The 12,547-nt window shown below is 31.2% G+C and overlaps 1 long non-coding RNA gene across 1 annotated transcript; it reads right to left on the minus strand.

Moving 5' to 3' along the window:
• Positions 1-3,051: 3,051 nt before the first annotated feature.
• Positions 3,052-6,485, minus strand: LOC127744841 (uncharacterized). The gene is made up of 3 exons (XR_008006013.1): positions 5,778-6,485; positions 5,604-5,705; positions 3,052-5,525 (listed from the first exon to the last, which is right to left on the minus strand). It is a non-coding gene; the product is annotated as an uncharacterized LOC127744841 (long non-coding RNA).
• Positions 6,486-12,547: the final 6,062 nt, after the last annotated feature.

A 12,547-nucleotide genomic window follows, 5' to 3' on the forward strand; every position in this document is an offset into this window, starting at 1 on the left:
AACATAATCCAACATGAACCTTTACATGCGGCTTCTAGTAACAACAATAAACGGCAACAAACAGTTCAATGGACTTTACAAGAGCACAAGTATGTGTTCGTCGTTTAAAGCTCAGAGAGAACTTTCCTATAAATTCTGCTAATCATTCGTTATATCAAACTATCTCTTTTGCAGGTTGTTTCTCCAAGGCTACGAAGAATTAGGAAAACAATGGTCAAAAATTTCAAGTGAATATGTTAAAACAAGAACTTATTCACAAGTTGTTAGTCACTCTCAAAAATTTTTTAAACGCCAGGAAAAAAGAGCTAGAGGAGAAAATCTAGGAAGAAAGAGTATGCTTGACATAACTGATTATAGTACGTGGTTTTTTCACTAATCTAAAAATTATTTAATTTGTTACTCTAAACTCTTTGAATTATTTAATCATGGTAGTTATCTTATTTTAATTAATATTTTATGTAGGAACTATAATATAATATGTGTATTTTATTGGACCAAAGAAAATTTACGAAAAGAGGAGGAGACTACTCAAGCAAAAAGTTTTAGTAGTATATTTAGTTTGGTTTAATTATTACCTTAATTATTTTTCTTTTCTAAAATGTGAATGTATGCCAATTTAACATTAGTAAAGGGTAGCATATGGCTTAGTTTGATTAATGGTGTAGGAATATTGGTATGTATAGAACAATGGTGTAAGTATTGAAATATTTGATCTCCTAGCTCTCTTGCTCTAATGGCAATGCTGAAGGAGTGGTGTGTTAGGTCCTATCTAAGGTCTCGATGGCTTTGCCGAAGGGACTTTAGATGGAACAATGTATCTTTTTAAATAATTATTAGTTTAAAATATGTTATTTATAAGTTATTTTACATAATATTTTGTATATTTTTAATTTTTTAGAAAAATCTCACTTTTCAATTTTTATGAGATTATTTTAAAATCATATAAATATATTTATCCATAATATAGCATCTATTGATTTTTAGAACAGAAAAAAAAGAACAATAAAATAATTTAATATTAATTTATTTTTAATTATTAATTTTACATAAAAATAATTACACGCAAGTCTTTTTTTTAATTTTTACGCACGAATAATATACTAAAGCAAATGGATATTATTTGAGATTAAATAGATATCAAATAATATAAGCTCTATTAACTTAAAACCATATGATAAAATATTGTTTTATGAGCTAACCAGTTTGTTTAATGATTTTTTATTGTTCTTTTATATTTTAATTTTTTTAACTATTTTGTTTAACGAATTTTTTGTCATTGTTATTTCTACTTTTTAATTTCTTTTTTTAATTTTCATATCTATTATTTTATAAAAAAAATACTTTAAAACTTTTATAATATTACAAAGAAATCACCCATTTAGCAATTCAGATTATATTTAAAAAGCCTAATCTGTTTATAGAATAGGTTATATTTTTTCTATATTACTTTTTTATAGTAAAATAAAAAATATAGTTACAATATCACTTAAAAAATTTCTTTCTGAATATTAAAAAGATCACTTATAAAAAGAGAGAAAATTTTTCAAAAATAAAATAAAAAATAATTAGTTATCTATACCTAATTTTTTAACTTTAATTTCTTAAATACTATTTTTTTTTTGTATTTTAGACAAGTTCGCCACATCCACTAGCAAACTCTATAATTTATATAGATTTCGGCTAACCTCTTCAAAATGCTTTTTCAAAAGGAGGCCATTAAGATAAAGACGCTTAAAATATCTTTTTTTAAAGATGTTTCTATGTTGCGTTTTAATTGGTTTCTGTATAATTTATTCGTTGTTCATCATCACATATTATTAAATTCTTCAAAAGATTTTCTTTCCAAAAATAATAAAAAGTATTTAATTTGGACTATAACAAAAAAGATAATAGATTAACTATTAGATTTTTTTAAAAGATTATTTACATAAAAAAATATATCACATTCATCAAAATATATATATATATATATAACAAGTTCAAGTCTCTTAAAATTTTTATAAATAAAAAAATAATTAATTTATATTCGTATAATATATAAAATAATTACTATATTATTATTATATTATAGATTAAAATTTACTAATTTAAATTTTTTTTTATTTTTAATATAAGCATTAAAAATAAATAAAATTTTTATAACTAAATATAGTGTAACAAAATATATATAATATTAATTAGTTCTTAAAAAATTCTAAAAAAATAGTTTCTTTTATTTTAGTAAAATAACTATTTATTAAAGTAGACAAATTAATTATTTTCTTCTTAAATACAGTTTTTTTAAGACATAAAATTATTTAATTAGGACATTGGTTAAGATAATTAAAGTCACTATTTCATTAAATTTTTAATTTAAAGAAAAATCCTAAGTTAATTTTGGTATAGAAATTTCGAATTTGAAAACATTGATAAAAATTATGTTGAATTTTGATTTATTTGATTCTCATTTAAAAATTCTGTTTTAAAATTATATTCGAGTTTTAATCTGATTTTTAAAGTTTCAATTTACTTAGTTTGATTTTTTAACTTAGGTATACGTGACTCATATTAGGGTTTTAAGTGTTTAGTTATAATCATTTATGTAAATTTTTTTTAGAAAAATGACTAGAAGTCCTAATTCATTCTCCTAGAACTTCTAAATAAAGAAATTTGAATTTTTTCTATATTTTTTATGCTTATAAAAAATAACTTATATATTTAAATTTTTTATTCTTTTAAGTATCAGAAGAATATATAATTAATAAAGTAATTAGAATTTCCACCAATCATTATTCGTTTTACAATTTTATTTTTTAATAATAATAATAATAATAATAATAATAATAATAATAATAATAATAATAATAATAAAACAAGTATATCACAGTAAAAAGGTAAAAAAGAAGCACGTCACCAAATAATTTATCATCCGAATTATATATAAATCAAATTGATAATATGAGGGCTAACACTACAAAAATCGATAACAAGGTTAGGGACTTACAAAACCTTTCTTAAGATCATAGGAAAAAACATTTATATTTGTGTGATATATAAAACAATTATCATATTTGATGAGTTTGAAAAACTCTTGTTAAATTTTGATGATGAATAAACATTATTAAAATATTAAGATTACAAAATTATTAATTCGATCTTAACTCATATGTGCTTAATTAATAATTTTGTTGTGCAGATTTTGTTGGGCCGAAACAAAAGAAAATTAACAAAGCCCAACTGTTGCATTATTGGTTCAGCTGTGTGTTTATAATTGAAGCTAGTTATAATTGGGCCAGAATAAATATTAATGTTGCAAGCCTAACCAAATGCTTTTTTGTTTGCTTCCTATGCTTGATCCGCTACACAACTCATCAGGAAAGCAAATGTTAACTAATTGGGCCAGCTTTAATCTCAACACTACAAGCCCAAGTCTCACAAGTGATGAATGTTTCCAAGCTTGGTCCGAAACCAAAGAGAAATGAAAGCCAAGTGCTTCCAACGGAACCAAGTATTAACCATGTGATGTGTAACACCCTCACTATTAGAAGTCACGCTTCCGGCTGCGCTACTCTGATAGCAAAAAGTATTACGACTACTTTATATATTAAATACTAAAATAGGAGCCTGTGACTCGACACTGTATCGCTGATTTCTTTGAACATCGGAAGTAAATACTTTATCTTAAAAAAACAAACAAACAGACATAGATTCATATAAAAGACTCCTTACATAATAACTCAACATATTAGAAAATATAAAACATACAATTCCTATCCCTCTTACAAACTTGTAATAACAAAGACGAGGGAAGAAAATAATCTAAATAATACAACAGCATATAAACCAAATGCAGTATAACTCTTCTTAATACTTCTTCATCCGGTTCCTGAAAAGGTAAAGCTGTAGGGGGTGAGAACCTAACCACACGGTCTCACCACGGAGTTTCAAAGTTGTCATAAGAAGATATTTAACAAGAAAACTGTTTTCAAGCTCAGTGATTATTATTGCCTTATGAATCTTTTAAAAACCAATAGGTAATCGTTCACAACCTTTTCAAAGAAACAATGTTTAATCTTTCAGAAATTCGAAATACTTTCCTTTTTTATAAGAAAATCTCAATCAAAAACCAACCACGCAATCAAACAACACAATCATTAATTCAGTACCAAAGTTCATTCTCAAATGTAGCACACCAAGACAAACACAGGCAAGACAGACAAGGAAAACACAAGTAGGCAGCAGTTACAGCAAATAGTTCAAGTAGCAGTTACGAGCAGTTTAGCAATTAGGCAAACCAAAACATATTCAAACTCAAGCAAAGCATACGAATGCATATGATGCATGCCTGTCCTACGGCTGATGAGGCTCATCTGTCGGTTATCCAGCCAACCCGACAAGTCTGAATTGTACTTAGACTGTCCCCCGACGTGCATCCCCAAGAGTCTATGCATAGCTTTTTCTCAAATAATCAATATTACTCAATGGGGGTAACATTCTCGGGAATTTATATAGTGCCCGGTCACCCACTTACATCGTAGGGTCAACAGAGTATCGAGTTTTCAACCTGGTACACGTGGTGGCAAACCACGGCACTTAATCCAGGGAACCTCGTATCTCAGATATTTCAAATTCATAAGCCATATGAATAATTTAAAGTTCACATCTCAACATTCTCAACATCATAATCATTCATCAATCCAAATCTCATTTCCAAGTTCATTTCAAAGCCATATTTCAAATAAAATCCTCACCATCCTCTTTTTCATTCTGTTCGTTAACAATCTCAATTCCAAAACAAAATTCTTTCTTTGATAGGCAAATCAATCTTAAAACGTATAATGCTTAAAAACAAATCTTTTTAATTAGTTACTTTAAATAAAACTTCCAATTTTATAAAATTTCGACAGCATCTCCTCTAAAACTCGGACACTGCCACCCTTTTCGGGTCCCATCCAAACATTTCTCAAACCTTTTCTCAAATCTCAATCATTTTCCAAGATTCAGCTAGTTCCAATATCAAATTATTTTCAAAGCGAATCAGTGCCCATAATAAATCTCTTTTTAAAATCAAACCAGCTCAAATACTAAATCATTTATAAAATCATTTATAAAGTCACTAACTCAAAATTAAACCATTTCCAAAGCCAATTCCTTTACATCACCAAAAATAGCTTCAAAACCAAGAAAAGCCATTTTTCATAATAATCAACTAAATAACCTTTCAAGCTAATCTCTTTTCAGCAATCACAAACTACTCAAGTAATCAAGCAATCAGTCATTCAGTCCAGCAAACAACCACATTTAGAAGACAATTATAATCACAGGCATATGTTCTCTCACATTAATATCTATTTACCACAACTCTGTAATATAAATTAGATTTTAAGAAAAACCCCTACCTTGACTCGTCGAAACCATAACTCAAAATGCGTCAACAAAACCATTTCTCTAACCCGAAACCAACAGCAACCACAAACTCAGTCCCTGATCACTTTCGCAGCACTCACAGCAACTTAAGAGCGACATGCAACGCTCAAAACACGACCCTACGTTACCAGAACCTCAGAGTTTATAACCAAATATAACAGAATACTAACACGGGTTTCCGAAACATAAATACTTACCGAACTAAGAAAATGAAACAACGATGGTCGCTGAACCGGTTTGGCGGCAGCTCCGGCAGCTACCTCGAACGGCGGCGACGACCAGAACTCCGGCAACGGCGACTAAAACAAACATACAGCGATGATTAAGCTCCTGGAAATTCAAAGGAAACAAAAACCAACTTAAAACCTCACCGGCGGCAGATCTTAGTGGCGGCAGAGGTGTTCTCCGGCGGCAGGACTCGGACAGAAGCTCTGACAACGGCGGATCTGGCGGCGACAGCTTCTCAACGGCAACACACCCCACGACGGCAACTCCCGTGCAGCGCGTCTCTCTCTCTCTCTCTCGCGAACGGCGGCGACGGCGACTCCTCGCGCGGCTCTCTCCCTCGGTCCTGGTCTTCCTTGCGACGGCGATGAGTGGCGCGGTGGCAGCGGCGGTCTGCGATGGTGGCAACGAGCTGGAGCACAACGGCGGCGGCTATGGACGACAGCAAGCTCGATGACAACAGCGGCCTCTTCTCCTTCTTAGCTCGGTCCGGCAGCTCGGTGGCGGTGGCTATGGCAAGACGCGTCGGCGGTGGTCGTCCCCCTCCCTTCCTTCTTCTCCGTTCAGCCCTCTTTTCTCTCTTTTCTTTCTTTTCTCTCTGTCTCAGTATGTGTGGGTTTGTGTGTGTTACCGATGTGAAGGAGTTAGGAGGGTAAGGGGGTAATGGCGGCTGCTGAAGGAAACATGGGAGGTATGGGTGTCTGTATGTATGTGGCTGAATGGAGTAATAATAATAATAATAATAATAATAATAATAATAATGATTAAATCAATGGTGCAAGAAGGCTGTTAATGAAGTCTGTTTCCAAATCTACACATGATTTCTAATAAAAATTATGATATAATATATAAATTTAAAATCTAATTTAATTCTTTAAAATTATTTTAAAAATATTATTTATTTATCAATTCGCTAATTGGATTTTAATTAAGTATTCTAATTTAAAATTAAAGATAATTAATTTTTTTATAAAATTAAAGTATTAAATTCTAAAATCTCAATTATTTAACTAAATCATATAAAATTCTTATTCTTTTACAAATGTTAAGCTCTATAACTTAAATATAGAAAATTATTCAATAATTATAAAATTAAGTAAAATTTCTAATTTAGTAGTCAAAACTTGATTTAATTACTTTTAATAAAATAATTTTCTAAAAACAAAATCTTTAATGAATAAATAAGTTGAGATTAACTCATAATAATATTTTTTTTTTCGAAAATTATAGGTCTTACATGATGGATTTCAAAATCTATTACATTGCCTACCTACCTTATAAGAATTTTCGTCCTCGAAAATTGATACAAAACAAAAGAGACTTCATATCACTTTATGTTCAAACACATTTTAAGAAAAACAAAAGATTATAGCATATATATACATACAGTCTCATATACCAAGATTTTCATATGGTATGAGGATATAAGGATATATGTGTGATGCGAAATAGAAGCTACAAAACAAGCTTGGTGCAAAAGATCACAAAGCAGACTGGTATTGAAACAACGTGACTAACGTTCCCAATACTGATCTCGCACCGACTTCAAAGATTCAACTATTCAAATTTCAACATAACTTATGTCCACCATTCTCAATCGTACTTCATCAATCAATTCATCCGAGGGTTCTTAACCTCATCAAATAACTTTGCAAATCTTAGTAGTCATAAACTTAACATCAATAAAACTTTTTCACATGAAACAAGATTCGATAATCTTTGCTACACCGTATGTTTACAAATTTCACCTTCTGCGTTCACCAAACGTGTCCTAAAGGACTAATGTGTCATTTATTAAGTCTAACGGTCCACAAGACACCAAAACTAATTTCGAGTATACTCAGAAGGATAACAGACCATAGAAAAGAAAGAACAGTGACAAGGACCGTGTTCGCGAGAATTCGAAAGAATTGTGGAAATCACAAGTAGATAAGGATGAACAAGCAATAAAGACTGCTGGAAAGAGAATCAATTGATAACTTTAAGGGTAACTCTTGAATTGAAGGAATTCGATAAGACCAATAAGATGAAAAACATTGCAGTATTTTGAAACGAATTCAAGCGGAGTCAAGTAAATATGAGGTTTACAAAAGGAGAATATTCAAAACTAAAGGCAAAGCTCTCAGAACTCGAGTTTGATTTAAAAATATTTTTGAATACATTATTCTTGAAGAATGGAAATCTTAAGGGAAGATCATTTCACGTTTTACCAAAAAAAGATAAGTAACAAACATCTTCCAACAGAATAATAAAAGTATGAATGTAACATTATTTCAATATAAATTCAAGTTGAAACAGATTACATAAAATTGAAAAAGGAGAGACTAATTTGGCTAAGAGAAAAATTCTATTTTATTTTATTTTTTTTTTATGTTAAGCATGCATAAAAATTACGATCTTGTTGGAAGGAAACTCGAAATAAAGTTTTGCTTATAAAAGGAAAAGAAGATGCATTAATGAAACAGATTTAAATCACATACAAAAATTTTCAAAGTAAGGGAGTGTAAGCTAAGTTAAAAGTGATTTTATTAAAACTTCAACAGATGGTTGTGTCGCTCCAAAACAAATTTAAGTTACAGCAAAAAGAGGCACTGCCCAAATAAAGGAATACAGAGTCAAAAACAACGTTACATAAAAATAAATCAAATCTTATTTAAAAAGGCTTAAAACAATCCAAGAATATGCTAGAAATCACACCTTATAAGGATATTCAATAATATTAAAATGCATTAAGTACGTTCAAAGAGATACAAATCGCAGGAAGAGAAGAATAAGTGACAAGAACAAGATTCACATGAATTCGGAAAGTGTAGGATTACAACTAAGCAACAATGTATAGACATGAGAAAACGTTTCAGAAAGAGTCATTTCGCATCTTAACAGGAAATATTGAATCTAGGAACTCCAAAGAAAACAAGAAAAGGGTAGTGGTAAATTGGATCAAAACAAATTGAAACCAAATTAGAGAAGCGCAAAGTTTACAAAAATATGAAGGAATGGTTCTAGTCACCAACAAACTAGGATGGTTAAAAGTCGTGAAGTATGTCAGAAGAAAGAATTGAAATACAAATAGGAAAGAATGTTGATTTCAAAGAACTTCAATAGAAATCCTAAAAGAGAACAGGGTTATTATTTACGAAATTTAAGAGAATTAGTGAAAACATGAATATTGTGTCATATTAAAACAATTTCAAGTCGAACTTGAGCATAATGTATGATTTGTGTAATGAAAGTATATAAATACAATATTTTTCAAAAAAAAACTAAACAAAGGTAAATATTATGTTATACTAGATCAAATTCAAATTAAAATGATTTGTGTGAAGTTTATTAAATGAAAATTAACTGAAATGAAAATAAAAATCTTGCTTTAGAAAGTTTAAAGAATTCGTAGATACATAATTAAGTATATATTTATGTACATAAAAACTCGAATAATGTTGCAAAAGGATCAAATTATGTTCAAATGAGAAAATCTAAAGTAAAGTATTCTTGTAAGGATAAATAAAGACTAAGTAGTGCTTTTAAATAAAAGCATGTTTTAATTATATAAAGAAGTTTTTTTTTTCTTTTTTTGTAAGGAAGTATTTTATAAAATCAAAGGTTGTCGTATTCAGAATTCAAATAATGGTTACAACCAGAGTCAAACAGAAAAAGAACCAAAATAGAACTATTTTCAAAAGAAATTCCAAGATAAGAGTTGTATAAGAAAACTACTAGAATTGATACATTTCATCAAAACAAGGTCAGTTTTTATCATTTTTACGAAGAAACACAAAACCAGAGATTGTAATCCGAGCAAGACACACAATAGTTACAGAACACGAAGCAAGAGAACTAAATCGCATAATTAATTTACTACGAATCGCAACTCTTAAGATTTCAAATAACTTAGGAATCAAGGATTATGGATTGCACCAAAAATAATTCGAAATCAAATCAACAAATACCAAATTTATGAACAGTGTTAAGGTTGAATGTTCCTTAAAGATTCAAGCAACAATTAGGAACATAATAAAAAAAAAGGATATATATATATGAATGACAAGATATGGTAGAAGAATATCCAAAACACATTCCAAGAAGAAATCAAGAACTAGAGATTATAATACTATTGATAAAGGAAAAGATAACGTCAAGCACGAATAAAGATTATACGTCGAATCGGAACTAATCTCTGGAATTTAGTCTAACGTTCCCAAAACCCACGACTCGTGTTATCTATGACTCGCATATCGTCTATGATAACCCATTAATTCTTGCATATACATAATTCACTAGTGTTAAGCTGGCCAAACTTAATACCAGAAATTATGCAATGCAAGACTAATGGCATTAATCAATAGATAGTCATGTGCATAAAGCTCTAATTCTCGTTATTTGAACAAGACCTACTACATGACAGACTCTCAGAATATGCAATTGAAGCATAACCGGTCCATTCCTCAGGCTCTACAGGAAAGACCGCTCTGATACCATAATGTAACACCCTCACTATCAGAAGTCACGCTTCCGGCTGCGCTACTCTGATAGCAAAAAGTATTACGACTACTTTATATATTAAATACTAAAATAGGAGCCTGTGACTCGACACTGTATCGCTGATTTCTTTGAACATCGGAAGTAAATACTTTATCTTAAAAAAACAAACAAGCAGACATAGATTCATATAAAAGACTCCTTACATAATAACTCAACATATTAGAAAATATAAAACATACAATTCCTATCCCTCTTACAAACTTGTAATAACAAAGACGAGGGAAGAAAATAATCTAAATAATACAACAGCATATAAACCAAATGCAGTATAACTCTTCTTAATGCTTCTTCATCCGGTTCCTGAAAAGGTAAAGCTGTAGGGGGTGAGAACCTAACCACACGGTCTCACCACGGAGTTTCAAAGTTGTCATAAGAAGATATTTAACAAGAAAACTGTTTTCAAGCTCAGTGATTATTATTGCCTTATGAATCTTTTAAAAACCAATAGGTAATCGTTCACAACCTTTTCAAAGAAACAATGTTTAATCTTTCAGAAATTCGAAATACTTTCCTTTTTTATAAGAAAATCTCAATCAAAAACCAACCACGCAATCAAACAACACAATCATTAATTCAGTACCAAAGTTCATTCTCAAATGTAGCACACCAAGACAAACACAGGCAAGACAGACAAGGAAAACACAAGTAGGCAGCAGTTACAGCAAATAGTTCAAGTAGCAGTTACGAGCAGTTTAGCAATTAGGCAAACCAAAACAAATTCAAACTCAAGCAAAGCATACGAATGCATATGATGCATGCCTGTCCTACGGCTGATGAGGCTCATCTGTCAGTTATCCAGCCAACCCGACAAGTCTGAATTGTACTTAGACTGTCCCCCGACGTGCATCCCCAAGAGTCTATGCATAGCTTTTTCTCAAATAATCAATATTACTCAATGGGGGTAACATTCTCGGGAATTTATATAGTGCCCGGTCACCCACTTACATCGTAGGGTCAACAGAGTATCGAGTTTTCAACCTGGTACACGTGGTGGCAAACCACGGCACTTAATCCAGGGAACCTCGTATCTCAGATATTTCAAATTCATAAGCCATATGAATAATTTAAAGTTCACATCTCAACATTCTCAACATCATAATCATTCATCAATCCAAATCTCATTTCCAAGTTCATTTCAAAGCCATATTTCAAATAAAATCCTCATCCTCCTCTTTTTCATTCTATTCGTGAACAATCTCAATTCCAAAACAAAATTCTTTCTTTGATAGGCAAATCAATCTTAAAACGTATAATGCTTAAAAACAAATCTTTTTAATTAGTTACTTTAAATAAAACTTCCAATTTTATAAAATTTCGACAGCATCTCCTCTAAAACTCGGACACTGCCACCCTTTTCGGGTCCCATCCAAACATTTTCTCAACCATTTCCAAATCTCAAACATTTTCCAAAATTGAACCAGTTCCAATGTCAAATTATTTTGAAATCAACCGATTCTAACAATAAAAATCTTTTTAAAATCGAATCAGCTCAAATGCTAAATCATTCATAAAATCAAACCAACTCACAATCAAACCGCTCCCAGAATCAATTTATTTTCATATCTCAAATTATTTCCAAAATCGTTTCATTTATATTACTAAGTAAACTCTAAAAACAAGAAAATCCACCTTTCTTAATAATCAAGTAAATGACATTCCAAACCGGTTTTTATCCATAACCACACACCACTCACGCAATCAAGCACCCAATAATTCAGTCCAACAAACCATCACATCCACAAGACAAATATAATCACAGAAGTAAATCTCTTTGCACCAATATCTATTTATCACAACTCTGTAATATAAAATAGATTTTAAGAAAACCCCTATCTCGACACGCGAAACCATAATCCAAACGCGTCAACTGAACTCGTTTCTCTCAGTCCAAAATCAGCGGCAACTAAAGCCTCTGCTCCGCTTGCTTTCCCAAAAGCAGAGACAGCCTCAATCACTACATGTAAGCTCGGCTATTGATCCCTAACACATCAATATCGCAAAGACTTTAATACACGTAACAGGACACTAACGCAGAGGTTTTTCGAAATGTAAATACTTACTATAAAAGAACACAGAGCAGCAGCAATTTCAGCACCGGTTGGGCGGCTCCAATGGTGGTGCAGGACAGAAAAACTTGCAGTGACCATGTGATCATACATCCTGACACAGATAATCTCAGCAACCACCCTCACGGTAAAAACCAACTTAATAGACAAAGAAGTTGAAGCAAGCTTAGCGCTTACCACACAGATACCGACTTCAATGGGGGTTCCAAGTGGCAGCGGTGTTGTCCGGCGACAGAGGCACGGCCAGAAGCTTCGGCAACGGCGGATCTGACGGGGATGGCGCTGGCAACATGAGCGGCGACTGTGCG

This window comes from Arachis duranensis, chromosome 2, assembly GCF_000817695.3.
Source record: "Arachis duranensis cultivar V14167 chromosome 2, aradu.V14167.gnm2.J7QH, whole genome shotgun sequence".
Lineage (NCBI taxonomy): Eukaryota > Viridiplantae > Streptophyta > Magnoliopsida > Fabales > Fabaceae > Arachis > Arachis duranensis.